The 17,220-nt window shown below is 41.1% G+C and overlaps 1 long non-coding RNA gene across 1 annotated transcript; it reads left to right on the top strand.

Moving 5' to 3' along the window:
• The first annotated feature begins 717 nt into the window (after positions 1-717).
• LOC115932824 (uncharacterized) lies at positions 718-16,971 on the top strand. Its single transcript, XR_010134010.1, has 8 exons — positions 718-1,369; positions 5,337-5,457; positions 11,916-12,041; positions 12,185-12,374; positions 12,494-12,521; positions 12,955-13,094; positions 14,863-15,033; positions 16,431-16,971. It is a non-coding gene; the product is annotated as an uncharacterized lncRNA (long non-coding RNA).
• The last annotated feature ends 249 nt before the right edge of the window (positions 16,972-17,220 follow it).

Below are 17,220 nucleotides of genomic sequence, written 5' to 3'. Positions count from 1 at the left end.
CCTGTAATCCCAGCACTTTGGGAGGCCGAGGCGGGCGGATCACAAGGTCAGGAGATCGAGACCATCCTGGCTAACACGGTGAAACCCCGTCTCTACTAAAAATATAAAAAATTAGCTGGGCGTGGTGGCGGGCGCCTGTAGTCCCAGCTGCTCGGGAGGCTGAGGCAGGAGAATGGCATGAACCTGGGAGGCGGAGCTTACAGTGAGCTGAGATCGCGCCACTGCACTCCAGCCTGGGCGACAGAGCAAGACTCCGTCTCAAAAAAAAAAAAAAAAAAGAATCCTTTATTTAAGCCAGCGGCCAAAGAGACGGCTAACGCTCAAAATTCTCTCGGCCCCGAGGAAGGGGCTTGATTAACTTTTATACCTTGGTTTAGGAAGGGGAGGGGAACTCAAATGCAATAATTCTACAGAAGTAAAAACATGCAAGAATCAAAAAAACAAATGGTTATAGAGAGAGAAACAATTTAAAAGACAAATGGTTACAAAAAAAGCAACGGAACCAGGTGCGGGGCTCTAAATCCTTCGTTAGAGTTTGATACGGATGCTCTGCCAGACACGGACTCGAGGCTTTATGCTGTTATCTCTTTGAGCAAAACCCTGGGAACTTCATACACTGTTTGTTCCAGTACCTTATGGGTTAATTGGGCTCCTTTGAAATGCTGAGGATCTGCTTACACAGGTTAACGCCTTGAGGAAGGGGTTTGGGTAAGGAGCCCTTGATGTCTTGTTAATCAAGAGGCCAAATGGAGTTTGTCCGGCTTTCCCAGCTAAGGGAGAGTCTTATTCATATGGGAAACAAGGCTGGGTAATTAAGGAGACAAAAGGGAGAATTTAAAAATAACGAGTTAGAGTAAAAACAAGGTTAGGCATTACAACAGTAAGTTATATTAAGACAATATTTTGGCCGGGCGTGGTGGCTCACGCCTGTAATACCTAGCACTTTGGGAGGCCGAGGCGGGCAGATCACGAGGTCAGGAGATCAAGACCGTCCTGGCTAACACTGTGAAACACCATCTCTGCTAAAAATACAAAAAATTAGCTGGGCGTGGCAGGGGGCGCCTGTAGTCCCAGCTGCTCGGGAGGCTGAGGCAGGAGAATGGCGTGAACCTGGGAGGCGGAGCTTGCAGTGAGCCGAGATAGTGCCACTGCCCTCCAGCCTGGGCAACAGAGCAAGACTCCACCTCAAAAAAAAAAAAGACATAATATTTTTAATGTTTTTTACTAGCTTATATTCTGTACATCTTTTCACATGTAGAAATGTTAATGGCTGGGCACAGTGGCTCACGCTTGTAATCCCAGCACTTTGGGAGGCTGAGGCAGGAGAATCACTTGAGCCCAGGAGTTGGAGACCAGCCTGGGAAACATGGTAAGACCACATCCCTACTAAAAAAAAAAAAAAAAAGTATATGTATATATATAAAACTATCTGGGCACAGTGGCACATGCCTATAGTCCCAGTTGCCTGGGAGGCTGAGGCAGGAGGATTGCTTGAACTCAGGTGGTCGAGGCTGCAGTGAGCCATGATCACACCACCGCACTCCAGCCTGGGTGACAGAGTGAGACCCTGTCTCTGAAAAAAAAAGTGCTTATTTATATTAATATTAGTTAGAAGTCTACTTGTTTATAGCAGAATTAAACTGGTTTATAGCAGATATAAGCTCTTGGTGGAAAATACTACATTTCATTCCAGGCCCTGAGTCCTTAGTAACTGGCTGTGTGCCCTGTAGGGCTCTACGGTTCCTGGTTGAGGAGCAGAGAGGTCAATTGCTCCAGTGTAAGGGGCGAAGAGTTCCTTAGGGAATGGCTGCTGGGCCCAGCTTTGCTATTGTCTTCGCTTTCTAGTAAGCCTTGTGTTGCTGAGGTCCAGCTGTGTGAGTATTAACACACTAACGGTATTGCGAGCTTCTCTGAGCACGTGCAGGCAATTGGCGAGAAGCTTAATATGTGTAAGCAGTGTGAGAGAAGCCTTTTAAGGGTGTTTTCGTGGGTGGGTCAGGTGAGGGAGATGGCATGGGGCTAAGAAGGAAACTGATTAATTCATGTAAAACTGCCATCCCTTCATCACCTGAGTTGTGATGTGCAGGCACTGAGCACACTGCAGGTTGAGAACATACGTGGGTCTTTATTGCAGCCTTGTGCTGTGCTCTTCAGAGCCGTGAGTGTGCTGCTCTTACTCACCATGTGGTTTCTTATAGATTGTTGTGTTTGATGCTGGAAAACATTTTGAAGACAAGACTCCAAACAGTGACGTATGCCACACTAGCTGATTAGAAAATGAGAAACTTAACGTTATCAACAGGCTTGGAAGATTCTTGTGGTCCTGTAGTCACCCACATTTCCCTGGTCTTCATCTTGCCACTCCGCTTTATTCTCCTTTTCTGTTGCAGTAGCTATAATGCCACAACTTTTTGTTTTTTTCTCCCCTTTTCTTCCTTCCTGCCAGCACTCAAATGGCCACTCCTATTAAGTGATGGAATTCCACAATTTTTTTCTGTATATTAAACCTGATACGATTTCACTCAGTTTATCATCGTTAGGGTGCAAAGTAGTCACCTAGAGGTGCCACTCAGTATATAGCACTGTGGTTAGAAATTTAGGGAGCTGTGAAGTATTTAGCCTCTGCTCTCTGAGACTTCAGCCAGGTGCAAAGAGCAGACACAGAGCTGAATGTGAGGTTGAGTTACTTACATCCAGCAGTACCAGAATGTGCCTGGGAATCATGGGGGTGATAATTAACTCTGACTGAGGCAGGTATCTCTGATGCTTTCTGGAAGGAGGATGGGGTCTGTGCCAGGCCTTGGATGTGGGAGAAGGAGGAGCTGTCAGGAAGCAGCAGTGGCCTCAGCAACGGCACTGTTGTGAGGAACGTGGGCTGTGTTTGGGGAACAGCCAGGGGTTTTGTGTGGCAGGTTTACAGCACCTGTAGGAGACTGCATTGGTAAATAAGCCCAGAAAAGTAGGCTGGGGCCAAATTATGCATGACTTTGAAGGTCAATCTGATGAGTTGAGTGGGATAAATAGAAACTATAAGTAGCATCACCTCCATTGAGGACAGGTTTTGCTGCCAAGAGATTTTTTAGACTTTGTTGGATTGTGTAATTGTGGATGAAGAATTATTGACCTGAATGTATTTGATCTTTGATTGTTTTAGTATGCCAGATTCTTGGAGGTGAAATTGCTAAGTCAAGGTGATGAGTGTTGTTGAGACTTAATGTTGATTGCAAAATTAACCTCTAAAAAGGCAGTGCCAGCTTGGAAGACCATGACTGACTGAGAGTTCTTGTTTTATCTTGACCTTGCAGAGCTGGGTGTTACAACATCGAGAACCCCTGCAGTGTCCTCTTTCTCTCCCTCCCTTCCCCTCCCTCCCTCCCCCTCTCTCTTCCTTGGTTCTTCCCTTTCTTCCTTTTACTTCTCCTATGATAGGCTCTCATTTTCTGAAGAGCCTGCTGCTCTCTTCCCATTTATTTATGATGCCACATTTATCACATTCTTTTTTTTTTTTTTTTTTTTTTTTTTTTTGAGACAGAATCTCACTTTGTCATTGAGGCTGGAGTGCAATGGTGCGATCTTGGCTCACTGCCACCTCTGCCTCCTGGGTTCAAGCGATTCTCCTGCTTCAGCCTCCTGAGTAGCTGGGATTACAGGCATATGCCACCACACCCAGCTAGTTTTTATATTTTTAGTAGAGACAGGGTTTCACCATGTTGGCCAGGCTGGTATTGAACTCCTGACCTCAGGTGCTGCATCCACCTTGGCTTCCCAAAGTGTTGGGATTACAGGCGTGAGCCACTGTGCCCAGCCACAGCCTAACTTTTGATAACATGCCAGGATCTTTCTTTCATGTCCTCTCAAAGAGGTTAAATATTATTTTCATAATGAGTTATAATTGAGTTTTCTCATGTCAAATATAAAAACAAAATCATATAGTTCATTGACTCACTTATGTCTTACCAGCCTTTTTATTACAAATTATTGTATAGTCAACACTTTAAAGTGTGTCCTATTTTTTCCTAAGTTTTATCAATAGATGATGATATTGATGATGAAATGTTTGATGATGATCATTTAAAGGCTTATTTTGAATAACTGGCAATTCCATGAGTGATGGTATTAAACATATGAAGATCTAGAAGGACTGGAGCCTCTGGAAAAAGACTGGACATTACCTGCAAGTGCTCCTAGTCAGGAATGTTCCAGTCTTTATGGCTTTTCCGAAATTTGACATTAGAAAATCACTATCGTTCTCATTGGATGTTCACATGAAATTTAAGCCTCTGGTTTTCTTTGGACTCCATTTTTTCCAGGTATGAATTAATGAGGAATGCCTGCCTTTTCTTCCTTCTTCCTACCTCTCCCTCAACCTACAGAAAATTCAAAGGCTAACACAATGGAGATTTACATATTCTTCATCCAGATTCACCAGTTGCTAGTGTTTGCCACCTTTGCATTTTTTTCTGTCTTCATACTTTCTTTCCTGAGTCATTTGAAAGTAAATTGCAGAGAACATGACATTTTACCCCAATACTTCAGCATCTATCTCTTGTGAATAGGACATCTTTCTCCATAATCACAATTCTATTACCTAACTTTGATACAATAATTTAAATTAATGTACCATCCACATTGAAATTTATGTGATTATCTCCCAAATGTCCTTTATTTGTATTGTTTTCAATCCACAGTTTAATCAGAGATTAACCTCGCCTTTGGTTGTCATATTTCTGTATTCTCTTTTAATTTGGAGTCATTCTTTCATGACATGTGAAACATTTTGTAAAATCTAGGCTCTTTTTCAGAGTGATTTGCAATCTAGTTACATCTGATTGCTCCCCTGCCTGGACTAGATTAGATTAAGCATTTTTGCAAGAATACAGATTAAACAGTTTCCTAATGAGTGGATTCAGATTAAACATGGGCAGCGTGGTGTACTTCTTAGCGCCTCACACCAGGAGACATTTGAGTCTGTCTGTCCCACGATTTGTGATGCTGTATTTGGTAATTTTGGCTAAGGTGGAGTCAGCTAGACAATCTCTTTGTGAAGGTAGCCTTTCCCCTTTGTTATTAGTCAGTCAACTGTGGGATGAGACATGAAAGCCCTGTGAACATCCTGTTCCCTGACAACCCTTCAGAGCTGGTTTCAGTGCCACTGCTGAAGCCTCTGGGAAACGTTGATTACACTCACGGTGACGGTGGCAATTTCTTGAATTCCTTCTACATTGACTGCCTGCGTTATTCAGTGAAGCAGACATTGCCTGTTCCCTACATTTCCCCCTTCAAAATGTTTAATTTTAATTTAAAAGATTAATACAGCCAGGATGTTCTTTCAACAGGCAAATAAAAACCGCAGTTTAAACTCTGAGTTTCAATCAGAAACTAACAGCTCTTGGATTTCCCGGGGCTCACACTCCTCTGAAACAACTCACGAAGAGCCTGAGGAAGCAGTTCTCACTGGTAAGTGGGCCAGTTTATTTGTCTCCCTGGGACTAGTAAGTACGAAACAGTTCTTTTGTTCTTAAATTCTAAGTTTGACTTCACCTTTAAAAAAGTATTTCTTTGGTATGATTTAGCATGTATTAACCCTTTTCCACTCCCTCAAGTCTAAAACTTTTCAAAAGAACTTTTAAGAATACCTGGGTAATTGGTGTTATTAGAAATACCATAGTCTGTATTTCTTGGGCTGAATGTTATGAATGATTGTATTCTACCCAGACATCGAGAATTAGATGTGAATTCTCTCATACGGTAGTAGTTTATCATGTTTATTATTGCCTCTTACTGTTGTGTATTTTCTCTCTATGCAAATTGTGGAGTTTGTCATATGAATGCCAAGTATTAGGTTTACATAAAAGAATGATTTGATGAGAAGGATGCAGTTATTATATTAGATTGTTCAGATTGGACGTTGCTCCATTAACTGTATTTTTCAGTTAATTCTGTAGTTACTGGAGGTAGTAGAAGGCACACAGATCATGCCATTTCCCTCTAGTACTTGGATAATTGAGAAAGAAATGGCAGAAGAATGTGAATGGTATTTCCAGATCTTAGCAGGGTAAGTTATGCTTTAAGATGTCCTATGAAGGGCATAAGGAGTCTTTTGTGTTTGTATGATACCAGTTTTTTTCAAAGAAACAATTCCTGTTGACGTCTGAAAACTATAGAAAAAGTATAAAAAATTACTACAATAATGTTTCTGTATGTAAGTTTCTTTCACATAATTTTCTTACATTTAAATATTTAATGTCTTGTGTTTAGATCATTCATGTGGAAAGTTCTTTGGCCCAATGTCAAGACATTAAATAAAAAGCAAACAGACCTTTTACCTCGCTCAAGCATATTTGTTTTTCATTGTTTCTGTTTTTTCTGTTGGTTAATACCACCCCGTTTTTTCTGTGCTTGAGACTTGGTCATCATTTCTGACCCTTACCTATTCATTATGCCCTTTGTTAGTAATGTACGACTCATGACTGTAGAATGGCGTTTACTATTTGGAGGGAGTGTGTGTGCTATGGAGACAGTCATTCCATCCTCACAGAATTCTATGAGTGGACTAAAGCAGCAAGAGACAGGATTGTCATCTTAAGGGAGATGAGGTTCAGAAGGCCTAAATCCTGTCAGTGCAGCCTCAAGCCTTGCCTTAAAGATTTTTCTTTCTTGTTTATTTCATTTACACCAATTCAAGTTCAAGGTGCTAATTACCACATCTAATTCATTGCCCCATCCACAGTGTCTCACTACTCTGTCATGCTTGAAAGCAGCAGATTAATCTTGTTACAGTGGCTTTTTTTGTATATAATATTCTCTATGTCCCTGTGTTTCATATTAACAGTTCTTAAGGTATTGTTTCATCTGGTCCCACAGTATCTGTCTCTTTTACTTTCTACATTTTTCTCTCTTCTGTCCCTAATCCAAATTATAACCATCTTGCCAGTCTTCGGTCATGTCTTGAGTTACTTTTTAATCATTCTAGACTACACGAACTGATCTGAACTCCTATTACAGTAACTGTATTCCACAGTATAGTACTTTATTATGGGTAGAAATGCATCACTTACCTAGAAGTTGCCTATTCAGCAGCTTCAAGAATTTGTAATTAACCAGAAATAAAATACAAAGGCATTTTCTCAGGCAGCTAGGATGAGTGTTCCAGAGTCCGTGGGTTTTCCTCCCAGCGCTGTGCTGTAGACACTGGGACATGTGTGTAACCGTGATGTGCGATACCATTGATGTGTATGTGTGGGCAACAGTGCAGAGCTTTGTAATTTTAATCTATTTAGTTAGTGAATTTCCAGCCCTCAGCCAGTTGGAGGTAGCAAATTAGGAATAAGAAAGAGATAACAGGCCAGGCATGGTGGCTCATACCTGTAATTCTAGCAGTTTGGTAGGATAAGGCAGGGGGATTGCTTGAGCCCAGGAGTTCAAGACAGCCTGGGAGACCCTGTCTCTACACACACACACGCACGCACGCACACACACACACGCACACACACACACACACACACACAGCATGCCTATAGTCCCAGCTACTTGGGAGGCTTAGGCGGGACGATCACTTGGGCGCAGGAGGTGGAGGCTACAGTGACAGAGTGAGACCCTATCTCACAAAAGGAAAAACAGAAGAGAGATAGCATCTATTAGTTTTGATTTTTGTCAAAATGTGATCGTTGATGAGCTTTATAAATAGGTCAATCTGTGGTGACTTAATTTTGGGCTAAGATCTTGTTCTGCTATAGTACGGCAACTATTTGATAAATGACTACTGAAAACAATATATTTAGTTTGAATACGGTTGAGTCTCACAAATTGTTGGGGAATCTTGGTCAGGTTGTTTCAAATGAGAGAATGATCAGGAGCCTTCTGAGTGATAGGTGTGCTGCTTGGTGGTGTAGGTCATATGTAGATAATCTCCCTTCTGAAAACTTAGTAGGAAAATAAAAGAAATACTTGGATAACTGTAAAATAACTTGATTAAAGCAGAATCCGCGTCATTGGATCATGTAGCGCCTACTGAAAGAAGTTCTCAAGTTCTGATTGAGTTCTAAAAATTTTTGGCTGTTGGAATTCTTCATGTGTGAGTACAAACATAATTTCTGATGATCCATTTCTAGTCCATCTCCGAAGAAAGTATTTAACCTGGACCAGGCATGATGGCTCACTCCTGTAATCTCAGCACCTTGGGAGGTGGAGGCATGAGGGTTGCTTGATGCCAGGAGTTTGAGACCAGCCTGGGCAACATAGCAGGACCCTGTCTCTACAAAAAATTTAAAAACTAGCTGGATGTGGTGCTGCATGCCTGTATTCCTAGCTACTTGGGAGGCTGAGGCAGGAGGATCACTTGAGCCCAGGAGTTGGAGGCTACAGAAAGCTATGATCTAACCACAGCACTCCAGAGCCAAGACCCTGTCTTTAGAAAAAAAAAGAAAAAGCCAAACAAACAAACAACAAAAAAGTGTTAAATCCATAAGATGTCCGCGTATGTAGGAGCCTCCCAGCTCTCTGATCCTGAAGCCATGAAGGGAGGCAGGTAGTGTGGAGGCCAGTGCAGCCTCACCTCTGGCAGCTGAGGATCAGGGCAGAATGTGGAATGAACATCCACATCAAAGCTTGATTGCTTGGGTGGCATAAAAATCTCTACCTGTAGGTCAGCCTTAAAATACATTACTTTATAAAATGATGATTATTCCCCTAATTTGAGGCCATGCAGTTTGTGTTACCTGAGGGAACCATATTGTATCCTTGATTTAATAAGTAGCCTGCCTTCCTTATTGTGTGACCTCTATAGAACTTAGAAATACAAGCTACCATATTAAGCAAATTTCTTTCTCACTTTCTGTCTTGATGAATTTGCCTACTCTGGTTAACCTCATGTGAGGGAAATCATACAACATTTGGCTTTCTGATTCTGGCTTATTTCATTCAGCATGATGTCTTCTAGGTCTACTCATGTTGTAGCATATGTCAAAATGTCATTTTTTATGGTTGAATAATATTCCATTGTATATATGACTTTTTTTCTCTCTTCATCTGTCAATGGGCAGTTGGATGTTTTGAGTCTTCTGGCTTTTGAGTATAATGCTGCTGTGAATATTGGTGTACAAATACCTGTGCAAGTCCCTGCTTTCAGTTTATTTAAATATCTATGCAGAGGTGAAATTGCTGGGTCCTGTGGTAGCTCTATGCTTAATGTTTTGAGGAACTGCCACGCTGTTTTCTACAGCAGCTGCACCAGTTTCCATCCACCAGCAAAACGGCAGGGATCCAACTTCTCCACATCCTAAATGACACTTTTACCCCCTTCTTTTTATTATAGTTATCCCAATAGGTGTGAAGTGGTGGTACATCACTGTGATTTGGATTTGCATTTCCCTGATGACTAGTGATGTTGAACATCTTTTCATGTAATTATTGGCCATTTGTATGACTTCCTTGGGGAGCTGTTCATTTAAGTCCTTTGCTCAGTTTTTAATTGAGTTGTTTGGCTTTTTGTTGTTGAATTGTAGAGTTCTTTATGTCATCTGGATATTAATTCCTTAACAGATATATGATTTATAAATATTTCATTCTGTAGGTTGTCTTTCACTTTCTTGATATTAGTCTTTCATGTGCGAAAATTTTTAATTACGATGTAGTGTTATTATCTATGTTTTCTTTTGCTCCCTGTGCTTTTGTTGTCATATCCACGAAGTTGTGAAATTCAATGTTGTAAAGGATTAAGCCTTCATCAACACACAGGATGGATGCCTTTCCATTTGTTTAGGTTTTCTTTCTTTTAACAGTGTTTTGTAGTTTTCAGCATGTCTTTTGCTTCCTTGACTAAACTTATTCCGAAGTACTTAATTTTTTTAGATGCTATTATAAATGGAATCGCTTTCTTAATTTATATTTTAGATTGTTTATTATTGGTGTTTAGAAACGCCTGATTTCTGTGTATCGATCTTGTGCCCTTCAATGTTGAATTTATTTACTAGCTCCAGTAGCTCTCTTGTGGATTCTTTGGGATTTTATTCATATAGGATGATGTAATCTGCAGAGAGAGATACTTTTACAACTCTTTCCAATTTGCATGGCTTTTATTTCTTTTCCTTCTAATTGCTGTCTGTGATTTCCAGTACACTATTCAGTAGCAGCAATTTAAGCGGGCAGGAGATATACCTAATGCTAAATGACGAGTTAACGGGTGCAGCACACCAACATGGCACATGTATACATATGTAACAAACCTGCATGTTGTGCACATGTACCCTAAAACTTAAAGTATAATAATAATAAAATAAAATAATAAAAAAGTCTATTAAAACGATTTTACAGATTGATGGAGCTATTTGTACTTGTTCATGCTCAGCATCGCTTCATGAATCTTCTGCTTTTTCTTCTGTTGTAGACTTTATGATCTGTATTTGAAACGAATCGTTGTGTAGTTGATTTCAGATTTCTGTTTCTTGAGGCACTAATGTTTCCACCAGTTACTTTTGTTGAATCTTCCTGACTTTCTTTGAGTGGATTCCATTTTTTTGGTATTTAAAAATGTTTCATGCAAGTTCACATTGATTTAGGCTGCTTTTCTGCTTTAGGAATCCCATGTGTCCTGCTTTTTGGAAATGTCCCTAGAGGATACTTTGCAGAAATGCTGGAGGCACTGAAAGCCTTCGTGATTTTTAGCCTGGGGCTCCCATGCCTGGTGGGGCCTTGGCCCAGGCCTTCATGTTCCTGTTAACAACCTTCGATGCCACCCACCTCTGGACAGGTTCCTTGTTATCCCCACAGACATGCGATCAGACTTTTTTTCAGTTTTCTTTTTATTTCTAGAAAGAATGCTTCTTTGACTTTATGGGCTTTATGTATAGAATTCAAATTTCATTTTAGCCTCTCCCTGTCCACAACAAGAAGTCACACCACAACAAGCTTGAAGTCACATCGATTGTTCTCTGGAAGGTATTAAAGCTTTACCACCTTGAGGGTCAATCTGGACCCCAGACTTTTCTGAGCCACCATGGAAGTCAGCTCCCTCTTGCCAGGCGGCCTTTGATTTCCCTTTATTTTATGGTTGTATAAGGCAAAGCAAAATGTGTGTGTGTTAAATATATTCAGCCCTGTGTATCTGTGGGTCCTGCATCCTCACATTCTACCAAGCTTGAATCAAAAATATCCACATCCCCTCATAAAAAAGATGGTTGCATTTGTACTGAACATGTACAAGCATTTCTTCCTTGTTACTGTTCCCTACACGATAATGTATAACAACTATTTACGTAGCATTTGCACTCTATTAAGCATTGTGAATAATCTAGGAATGATTTGAAGTATGAAGGAGAATGTGCCTAGGCTGCAGGCAGGTACTGTGCCATTTCATGTCAGGGACTTGCCCAGATTGTGGTGTCCAGTGGCGTTCCCATGTCTTCAAATATTTCCATATGTGGAGGTCTCAGGGTCTCAGTTATGTTGGTCACCCCTGATTAAGGAAGTCAGTTCTTCATGATCATAGGCACTTTTTGGAAGCTTTAAATACATCTATTTTGATATATTTTAAACATTTTTAAATAAAATCGGAAAATGTGAAGATACTAGTGGTATTTTTGAAAAGAATGGAGAAGTCGTTATTCTAAGAGTAGGACTCATTGTTAAAACTTTCTAATAATAGAGGGGAGGTCTATGTAATTTATACAATTGTCACTTCATCTCAAGATTAAATAGCCTTTTCCAGGAGGCAGCAGCTTAATTCTCTGGTCCATTTGGGTATATAGATGACCTCAAAAAAAGAATTTAACATTTATCTTTGTAGAAAATAAGCAATTGGAAAGTTCTCCTTAATCCTGACTTTTAATTTATGGCTAGAAATGGCATTGATATGAACATAAGGAGTGCTATTTATTAATATATTGCTTTTCATAAATCAGTTCCTTTTTTGTAATTAGGTAGAAACAGAACAGAAAGCCATTCTTGATTTTGGTGACTGGAGTTTGTGGAGGCTGGAAGTCTCTGCCAATAAAAGCACTGAACCAGACACACACCACTTACCAATCAAGTTGATTCTCAATGTTGTGAGTATGAATGTACAGGAAAAAATGCTGTTCACAGAATACATTCTATGAACTGAACTATTTTTGTTAAAGACTTTGTTAACACAGTTCATGTTCTTATTGCTATTGGCTTTACTGACACTGAGTCTTCTCTTTCGGAACAGAGCACCGTGGCCTGGCAAGATCGGACGTTTTCCGAGGAACCCGACTGAGCTCCTGTGAGAGCTGCTCCCTGCACTGATGTGGTCCCTTGGCTGGCAGGCTGCTCTGTGATCAACCAGGTGACACCTGCCTGTTATGAGGGACAGGTAGGAGAGGATGGGCTTTCCATCAAAACAAACAAACAAAAAAAAAGTAAGTTTTTCAAACTCCTTTTCTTTCATTCAGATTTCCTCTTAATACTAGTATATATTAATTTTTAAATTTTTATTTCATAAGGTCCAGAATTTCTGATAATATCACTTCTTTTCCAGAGTCCCAAGAAGGAACTCGGCCCTTCAGGTATGATGTTTATGTTTTCTGGGAATTGCTTTTCTGTGTATCTAAATAGACTACAAATTTGAGACTGATTTCCTCTGTCAGTACATGTGAATACTTCCAGTCATCTGTCAAGTATCTTCTGTTGTTCTGACAATGAGGCAGATGCCTGCTGTTTTGGGTCAAACCTAGGTGAATGTGCATGACCACAGCAAGTACCACTGAGGACCTATTGGGATATTTTCTCTAAATTGATCTCATCTCATTTACCAGTTGGATGTGCTCTTGCTTTTTCTGCTTCTCCACTCATTTCCAGTCCTATTTTAATTCTTTAAAAAATCTTCTTGCCTACATTTTTCCGTGGCCCCTAAGGACATTGTGTTGGACTGCTGATGGCGTGTACAATTCAATAAGTGTCTGGTCTCTGAACTAAAAGAACAACCCTTTTGAATTTTAGAGATTCAGGACTCGGGAGAAGACTTCGTGGTGACAGTTGACGTAGAAGTTGACAGCCCAAACCCCACACCAGTTCTTAGAAGTATTGATCTCCAAGAAAGAGCAGAAAGAGCTACAACTCCTGCTCCCAGGGACTTACAGGTACCCTCAGTCCTCCCCTCTGCCTTCATTGTCTTGCATTCAGACTGATGTCGCTTTCATGGTGACAGATTGTTGAAAGGTTTGTCTCACTCCATCTTCTAGATGATGCATTTGGTGGCCGTCGTGGCTCCATCCACAAAACAGACCTTACCTCTGAGAAACGCTGGGAAAGTTGTAGTTTATTTAGATATCAACCTATGAATTATTGTCAAAGAACCATAAAGTAGTCTTTCCTGAGACTGTGAGGGTTCCCTGCCTTCTGAGGGTCCCGGTGCTGCCTGCCCCTTCAGGGTGTCCTGAGGACCAGGTGATGGAATCACTGAGAGTTTTAAACACTGGCTATTTCTCTAGGGTGAGGTGTATGCTATGGTGCTCTCAGTGTAGACTCCAATGTCTTGAATGTGAAAAGCAAGTTCTAGATTGATTTCTGAAAAATGTGCATGTCAGCTTGTCGCTGGAATTGGGGAAGAGTCACCCACACACTTTGACCTCTTTTCTGAGACCCGAAGGTGAGTGAGAGTATGTTAGTGACAGGAAATCGGGGGTGCAGTTTGTGGGACATCAGGTTTGTTATGGAAGAAAAAGAGGCGCTTTCCAAGAGAGCGGGATGAGTTGAGACTCTGATGGACTGGGAGAAAGGGAAAAATAACCTCTCTTGGTAAATGAGAAAGGAATGTAAGGCAGGAGTCACTGAGTGAAAACTGCCTTTTTGTAAGTCCGCATTTAATTATTATTCTGTCACTGTTTAGGTCCCAGAATGAGAAAGTCCCTTTTTAGGGGATCTAGAGAATCTATTCGTTAAACCTGGAGAAGAACATGAGGTTATAGTTTCTTTTTCTCCAAGGTATCCCAAAGTTTGGGAGGAAAGGTAACATAAATATGTTTATAATGACAAGGTTTTACTCATCTCTCAAAACAGCCACTCTCTTGGAGGTGCTTCAAAATCCACCATCTGAATGACAAAGTCCACATCTTACTTTTGCTTATAGATGCTATGAATCTGTGTAAACTCTTTCATTTAGCTTCAGATTTTCTTTTTATTACTGAGAATCTCCTTTGAAACCAGCTGAATAGATATTAAGGAATCATTATTTTTAAGTATATTCTGACAAAAGTAAATAATGAACAAAAATTTTGATTTTTCTCATTCACTTTTCTTTTTCTCCCAGAAACTATTTGTTGATTTTGTCAGCTGTTGAGCTATATTTCTTCATTTCTTCTATAGGCCCATGAATTCTGGGCTTTCAAATCCTAAGTGAATATCAACTTAGAGCCAGAGTTCCCCTGTCAAGAGTACCAAGCTTTGCTTGTGTGACCCTTGCTTAAAGGGCACTCTCCTCTGAGACACACATGGCTTATCCCCCTACCTGGGTTACAGAACTCTTTCGTTTGCTTAGTGTGCTATTAGGATCTTAGGGAAGAATAGAAGAGTCCTGCCTGCATCAGTGTGAATGCCTGTGCCTGGAATGCTTGTCCTCAGCTTCCCTGGGCTGGCTCCTTCTGGGAAGCTTTCCTCCACTCTTCCCAGATTTCCCATGAATAGCATGCTTGTAGCACCATGGCCGCTCACACCCCCTGTGCAGATGGCTTTGCGATCGTCTCTCTCTGGACCATTGCCTATATTCTTCTCTGGAGTACAAGCGCTAAGGGTGGGAATAACATTGTATCCTCAGCACCTAGGTAGGTCTTTTGGACACAGGCGATATAGAAAATAGTTGACAAAAGAATTGAATTCAGAATCTTCAACTCAGATTTCTGTCTCTGTTAGGATCTAAAAAATCTTTGTGCAGCCATCTGGACCTCAGTATGAAGTGGTGTTAAAAGGTGAAGTCCATTCTTCAGGAAGTAAACCTCTGCCACGTGGATCATGCTCAGACATCCTATTGAAGTTTGTCCAACAATTTCTTGCTTTGGAAGGTGTCCCTCTTGGTGGAACACAGTAAGTGTCAAAGATGGACAAATAGTCAATCCACTGTTTGTACATGTATTGGAGAAGATCCCAAATTAATGTTTGGAGGACAATTTTGTTGTAACAGACAGTGTTGAGGCTCAGTTGTACAGAACTGGAAAAGCCTTTAGATGTGCATGTGTCTAGATTCAGCCTTTGTTTAACATATATTCCAATCCTGATCCTGCCTTCGCCAGCTGCAAAGTACCTGACATGTGACCACAGCACAGGAGCTGCTGAAGAGGGAGTATTATCACCTCAAACTCACAGCCACCTGGTATTTTCAAGAGCCAGCCAAGAGAGATACTTACAGAGAGCTGTGGAGAGAACATGCAGTCCATCCAGCATCTCATTCAGCTAAATTTCTCAGTCTGTCACCCCGTGGTTTTAGCAGACCCCGCAGAAGTGGTTTTGATGCTCCGGCCTTGGTGTCACACTGTGCCCATACCAAATGGAGCACCTCAAAAGGAGCAGGACCCTAAGGAATGGGATTTAGTATTTACTGTAAAATTAGGTTTTTGAGACTCCCCATATTATACAGGTTCATCTCTAAAGGTCTCAACTTTCTCTTTTAATACAAGGCAGAGAGGCATAGACCACAGCTTAAATAATTTAGTAGCTGCTGATTTTCCCCAAATTTGAATAAGACCCTTCTTTTAACAGACAAAATGTGGGTGAGATGGCAACGTAACTCACAAAAAACTGGTGCCTCTTCTTTTTTGAGGTGGTTATGGGCTTGTGGAACTCAGCTGGTCATACTCACCTTATAAGTGGATTGGAAGGTGTATGTGGGATCATCTTTATCCTCTGGGATGTATCCTCACCAAATTGGACTGTCTTCCATCTAACTGGGAAACTGTAAAGACTCATTATAGAAGCCATCTGCTTCCACCAGATGGCTATACCTTCTTCACAGGCAGCCACGATCAATGTTGACCTGCAAGTTGAGGCCTTGGCCGAGCACACGGCTGCAGTTTTGAGTAATACACACCATACCCTTACCCTCCTGAGGACACCTCTCAGATTAGGCAGGTGGCCTTACCAAACCACATGGCAAAGCCATTTTAACTGCAGCTCAAGAGGGAACTTGTGCTTTGATCAAAACCAAATGTTGCAGCATGTTTGAGACTACTCACATAATATTACCCAGGCTAAGAAAGCTTTAGACACTCATATCTCTGCCATTGATGCACTATCAGTCAACTCCATATCGGCTTGGTCCCGACAACTGCCCAGTCTTTGGAAAGCCTTCCTGCTAGTTTACCTGGGATAATTTTACTTATTTTGCTTTGATGTTGTTGAGTATATGATGGTTGTACTCTTTGTATAGGAACACAAGATAAGCTTACTCGATACTTTCTTAAATTGGACACTTATTAATCTTCCAGGTTTCACCTTTTGCTGGAACTCAGAGCTACAAATGATGCTTAATGTACCAACGCCTTCTGACTGAGCTCCTCTCTGCCCTGAATACAAGAGACCCTAATAGTTATGTGGAAATATCATCGCCCCGTTCAGCATGAAGAAGTTACAAACGACGGACCTTCATCCTTCTGCAACCCTTAGGATTAAGGGTCCTCTTGTAAAAGGGAGGGGAAATATGTAAGAAGCATTCAAACCAGAGCGACTCCATTTTGAACAAGGGCTAAGAAAAATGAAGCTGGGTCCTGTTGGGCTGCATGCCCAGGAGGTTAAGCATTCTTAGCCTCAAGATGTTTACAATTGAGGGAACAGATTAATAATGTTTCCTAAACAGACTCAGGACTTAACAGACTCAGGAACGTCTTGATACTTTGAGAACAAAAGCACTTCTAGTTTTAAATACGCATTGTACCTAGGATGGATGCTTTTCTTACTTTTGGAAATGCCCTACCCTGTCTATGGAGTCACTATTCATTCCCTCCTTTATTAAAGTTTCTTCTATTTTGCACTGTGGACTTGCTCCAAATTCTTCCTTGCATGAGATCCAAGAACCCTCTCTTGGGGTCTGAGTTCGGACCCCTTTCTGGTAACAGGTGGATCTACCATTCTGGGGTCTGGAGGATGGTAGCCCTCTTCTTACAGCTCCACTAGGCAGTGCCCCAGTGGGGACTTTATATGGAGGCTCTAACCCCACGTCTCCCCACCACACCATCCTAGTTAGAGGTTCTCTGGGTTTTGTATAAATTTTCTGAAATC

This window comes from Gorilla gorilla, chromosome 4, assembly GCF_029281585.2.
Source record: "Gorilla gorilla gorilla isolate KB3781 chromosome 4, NHGRI_mGorGor1-v2.1_pri, whole genome shotgun sequence".
Taxonomy (NCBI): Eukaryota; Metazoa; Chordata; class Mammalia; order Primates; family Hominidae; genus Gorilla; species Gorilla gorilla.
Note: the sequence above shows the minus strand (reverse complement) of the source record. Positions and strands in the feature narration are given on the sequence as shown.